This window comes from Pinus tabuliformis, chromosome 7 (assembly GCF_031772625.1).
Source record: "Pinus tabuliformis cultivar Carrire ecotype Pingquan chromosome 7, CPIR1, whole genome shotgun sequence".
NCBI lineage: Eukaryota > Viridiplantae > Streptophyta > Pinopsida > Pinales > Pinaceae > Pinus > Pinus tabuliformis.
The window spans coordinates 1,989,199,917-1,989,205,880 of NC_142293.1; positions in this window are offsets into that span (position 1 = coordinate 1,989,199,917).

Below are 5,964 nucleotides of genomic sequence, written 5' to 3' on the forward strand. Positions count from 1 at the left end.
AAATCATGGAAAAGCAAGCTTATGCCCTTGTAAAAGCCATCAAAGATTTCAGAGTTTATATCTTGTACTCACATGTGATAGCCTATGTTCCAAATGCTGTGGTTAAGGATATTTTAACTCAAGAAGGAATTGAAGGTAAAAGGGGTAAGTGGATAACCAACATCTTAGAGTATGACATTGAAATCAAGCCTACAAAACTCATAAAAGGACAAGGGTTAGCTAAATTGATGACTGAGACCAATTTCCAAGCCCTTGACATCAATGAACTGGATAACGAACAGGAGATGGCGACTCCACAGATCAATCAAGCCTTTTCACAATCACCTTGGTATGCTAATATATGTTTTACATTGCTAAACCTGCAAGATCCTCCAAGGTTATCCAGGACTAAAAAGAGATTCGTAAAAATGAAGGCATCAAAGTTTTGTATTTTAGATAATGTGTTGTTTTGGAAAAATCATGAAGGTATTTTGCTAACTTGCCTAATTTAGGATGAAACCGACAATGTGCTCAAGGAATTTCATGCAGGTGACTGTGGAGGACACTTGTATTGGAAGTCAATAGCTGATAAGATCCTAAGAGCTGGTTTCTATTGGCCCTCCCTATTTGTTGATGTGAAAAAGTTTGTAGTTTCATGCCATAAATGCTAGATCTTTGAAGGCAAGAAAAAGTTGTTGCCTTTACCCCTCAGGCCCATTTCAACTGAAAGACCATTTCAACAATGGGGTCTAGACTTCATTGGAGAAATTCATCCTTCCTCTTCTGGCCAACACAAATGGATTTTGACTGCCACAAACTATTTTACCAAAAGGATAGAAGCCATCCCTTGTAGGCAAGCCAATGACTCAATCATCATGCAATTCTTAGAAACCAACATTTTGTCTAGATTTGGCTATCTAGAAAGATTATTACAGACAATGCTGCAGCTTTCAAATCCAAAAGAATGATCAATTTCTGTCATAAATACCACATTACCTTGGGCCACTCCAAAGCCTATTACCCTCAAGGTAATGGCCTAGCTGAGTCATCCAACAAGAGCTTGATCAACATCATCAAAAAGGTCTTGGAGGACAATAAAAAGAATTGGCATAAAAAACTTGTAAATGCACTATGGGCAGACAGATTGACCACCAAAAGATCTATTGGTACCAGCCCATATGAGCTGGTATATGGCCCGGAGGTTGTTTTCCCCTCCTCCTTAGGAATCCCTGTGATCAAGTTACTGCAAGAAATACAAGTAGAACCTAATGATATTCAAAGAAGGATTAATCAAACTATTCACTTGCAACAAACAAGGGAAGAAGTATATCAGAGAACCCAGGTTCTACAAGATAAACTCAAGAAGATATTTGACAAAAGAACAAAAGCTGAAGATCTCTTCATAGGAAACAAAGTGTTGAGATGGGACTCTAGGAGGGAAGACAAAGGAAAGCATGGCAAATTTGATTTCCTGTGGAAGGGACCTTATATTATTCAAGCTGTACAAGGTAACAACACATACTTTTTGAAGAGTTTGGATGGCACAAATGCTGAGGAGGGTCCAGTCAATGGGCGAATGCTCAAGCATTATTTTGATTCCCTATGATCAACATAACACAACTGTATATTGTACATAAATAGTTGTCTTTCCAACAGTTTTCATTTACAGCAATTAGATTAAGGAACAAGATGCAACAGATTTTGAGGAAAAAGTCAAGGAGTTACATTATTTTTGTGTAAGATTTTAAATTTACCATAAGAGATCAAGAAGAAAAACTTGGGAACTATAAAGATGATGATAAGCACTCAGAGAAACCAGCAAAAGACAGAGTTGTAATTTTGCACAGATCAGCTCATGAAGAGTGCACACATGCTACAAAGGTTCAGATCATTGATTTCCAGGAGAAGGAAGTTTTGAATTATAGCAGCCTAATGAGAATAAGGCCATCTGACCTTTTGTTCTTGGCTTTTCACGACGAAAAGCCATCCCCAAGTGGAGCCACTGTTAGGTTCTTATACCAATAGGTTCCATTTTTCATGATTGACTATGGAAGTGCCAAATATGATCATCCTTTCCAGGTTGCAAAGGTTCCACATTTTGTATGTAGATAAAGAAAATTAAAAAAAGTAAAGAGGGTATGCCCTAAAAGAAAAATCAAAGGGCAAAAAGAGTAAATTGGTCAAAGAAAAAGAAAATGAACCCCAAAGAAAGACCAGGAAAGTGGCTAGTCAAAATGCCACTACTATTTTATTTTGTGCAAAGCAAGTTCACAAGGTGCAAACATTGTTTCATCACACCTAATGGAGTTTCATAAATACCCCACCCCGGCCTAATATGGCATATTTAAAAATTCTGTCGAGATTATTGGTCCACCCGGGTCCAATAAGAACCCTCCACATGTTCCACAAGGGTTTATTTAACACCAGGTTGAGTAAATAACCTCATTAAACCCCCCCCCCCCCCCCCCACTTAACCATGCCATTAAAAACCCGCGTGCACATATATGTTGGAATTGGTTTGACTTCTGGTTGAACCAATAACCTTAGCCACCCGTATATACCACATAAACCCATAACCCAAGGTTTAAACCCCTCGCGCAAACATTAAAATATTAAATATATGGGTGGGTCCACTCGCCATATCGTACTATCACCTACCCTTCTCATCAACCCTTCGATCCGGCCCTGCAGATCCGATGGCCCACACTGATATTGAAGCCGCCCCGGTGTACGCACATTAGCTCCCGATGGAAAGTGGTTTTGCCGTTGTACATGGGGATGCATGTCCTGTTCCTATTGCATCAGGCCCACGCTGACTGTTATAGCTCCAAATCTCACTCTTATGGTTTGTGATGTTGTACTCAAGGCACAAGGGACTTCAGACCTGGTCAAGGGAAAAATCTCAGCATAATAACCTTTCTCTCTCCTCTCTCCTTTTTTAGGCCTTCCCTTTGAGGTCTTTTTATACCGTCTCCAAAGTAGTTTTTTAGTTAGGAGTTGGTTGGGAACAGTTGGGCCACGGGCACTAACAGGTGATCAGCAGGTAAAACCCGTGATCTACGCCCTAAAATGAGGAGTTTTATATTTTTTTAAGCGTTTTAATACATACACGTGGGTTGGCTATACACATACCCGCATATACACGTGTTTAACTCAGGGCAATGTCGCGTATAAGGGATAAAACACTGCTTTTTAAATTTTAGGACCAGGTCTGGAAGGAGGGGTTGCCCTAGGCCATGAGTACAGCATCAAAAACCATAAGAGTGAGATTTGGAGCTATAACACTGACAGAAACCGCTCCCGTACCAAAAGCGGTCCGATGGAAACCGTTTATCGCTTGTTCTCCCTGCCGCGCATGTCATCCTCATGTCTGCGTCTGTCTCAGCACCCGCACTACTGTACAGTCTGTCGTGTCCACCCCGTCACCCATCCACATCAGCTGCCACGTTACCTTCTGTACCATGCTACAGGACAAGGTGATGTCATGCTGACATCAGCACAAAAAGCACCAAAAATCAGAAAAACCCAAATTTCTTTAAAAAGTCATGAAAAGCGTTGTTTTTTGTTTATTTCCTATTCGTCGCTTTGTGGAGGCTTTGCATGCGAACTATGTTCAATCCACCACCCAAGTAAAGTCAACCTGTGAACCGGATCCCTTCAGCTCACTCTGCAACTGTATTCTGTATCAAGCGCCTGTAAAACAGGTATTTATTCAATTGTCGCTCGTAAACCCTGTTTTATGAAGTTTCTCTGTTAAAAACAATCTCCGAAAGAGATAAAAGTGATTGAAATATGCTTTTACCTCTATACCTCCCCTTTTCAACTCACTACTCACCATTGCTTCCAAAGAAAACCTGTTTACTCTATATCCCTCTGCAAATTTCCCATGGAACTTGAAATTGAGCTCATTTCCACCTGTAAAACCATCAAGAAAGCACCTGCGGGCGAAGCGATCTTTTCACTATTTTCTCAGCTTCCTAGCTAAACTCTGAAGACTTTGTTTCTCCTTTGAATCTTTCCCAGAGAGGCCATTTCCATATAAACTCAAATTGCAGCATTCCTGTCAAAAAACCCACTATCAGGACTCTGTTTCCTGTTGAAACATAGACTCAAATCCAACTATAATCACAGTAAATCATGGAGGCTCTAGTGGCCCTGAATATTGCACCATTAAATGCACCTCATAAAGAGTTAGAGTGGCTACCTCTTGCTGACAGAGACTTTCAGATCGATGATATGGAGGGAGACAAGCCTCACCTTCAGGCTTTCTGTGAAATAAGGAATAACTTCAGAAACAAAGCTAACCTATTTGGAATATGGGAGTCTAATATGTCTATATACTACCCACCCTCAGTGAATGTCTTCCATGACTTCATCCATCAATGTTGTGCTAATTATGAGCCTTCTCAAAGGGCAGTGATGGACCCTTCCGGAAATGTCCTCTTTTACATTACCCCTCAGTCTATAAATGAGATGCTTCACTTCCAACCAACTCAACCTTTGGTCCCCCTTTCCATGAAACAATTTTTGGATCAAGCCTCCAAGTTGTCCTCTGCAGAAGTTGACCGAATTGCCAAGCTGTTTATGCCACCAAATTGTCACTCCAGATACAAAATTCCCTATCACCATGCCTAGTTTAATGAGGCTAGAAAAATGCTCATAGACATGATTTCTTATATCCTGGGATTCAAAACAAGTGACATTGTGGATGAAACTGTATTTGCTTTGATTTCTATATTTTCCCCAAGACAGCCCCCTGCTGTTAAGTATGACTATGCTACCTACATAGCCAAAAAAATTCATGAGCAGTTCATGAATTTAGAAAGAGAGGGAGTATTCAAATACACTGCATATATATATCATTTGCTGTTGTACTATCAGCCTGATAGTTTCCCAGTTCCCCTTAAAAAATTGGATGCTAAGGGGGAGCAAAGGTCTATAATATTATGGTCCTTAGTTTTCCATCATGTTAATTTCTCCCCATACACATACTGTGAGTTTATTGACCTTTTTATCTATCCAGCCACTTGCCTATTGTTAATAGATCCTCCTGCTAGGCTCACTGCTCAAATGCAGAGAATCCTACATCTCTCAAAGGGATACAGCATTGGTGACTGGTACTACTACCAAAACCACACTGTAATCAAGATTTATGGCTGTGAATTAGCCCCCTACATACTGCCAAAATATGTCCCCATGAGACTCTTTGCCTTGGAGTACTATCGGCAATTCAATAGTGCAGATTTAACTCACTTCTATGGTGCTAAGAAAAAGGCAAAGCTTAAAATAAGACATCAATTGGGCCCCTTTATCTCTAATAAAAGGGAAGAAGCATGGAAGGATGCTGACACTATTATGAGAGAGAAACTTAAGCTCAAACTAAGTTTCCATTGGTCACCATATGACCCTGAACATTTCATAAGCTTTAGAAGAGTTAAAAACAAGCTCACAGGGTATGTGCACCACAAAATCCCTGAAATTTAACAATATGCCAATCAACAGGAATGGGTAGAAGGCACACTAGTGGAAGAGCTTACTAAAGAAGAGATAATAGAAAAAGCAATCAAAGACCTTGAAAAATCAGTTGACCTGGAATCTTTTGGACAGGTGTTTTTCACATTGCCTCGACACCTTGGAGTAGGCACATCATCTGCCACAACTTCCCAACAGCCTGCCCAAGGAAGTGCTCCACCAACAGACACATCTGAAGGCAAGGAAGTACAGCATTCTGAGCAGCAAAATACAATGGAAAACCGGCCAGTTTCAACAGATGAACAAAGTCAAGGGCAAGACCCTTCAACTCAAGAAAAGGTGACTGAAATCCTTGTGTTACAGACTCCTCTTAATGAGGAAAGGGCCAAGAAAAGGGATAGGTAGGAAGAGACACCCACAGGGGCTTCTATAGATCAGCAAGGAGAAAAGAGACAAAGATTAAATCCTTATTCAGAAGAAGAATTGCCAGAGGGGCCAACTGGACAGCAAGTT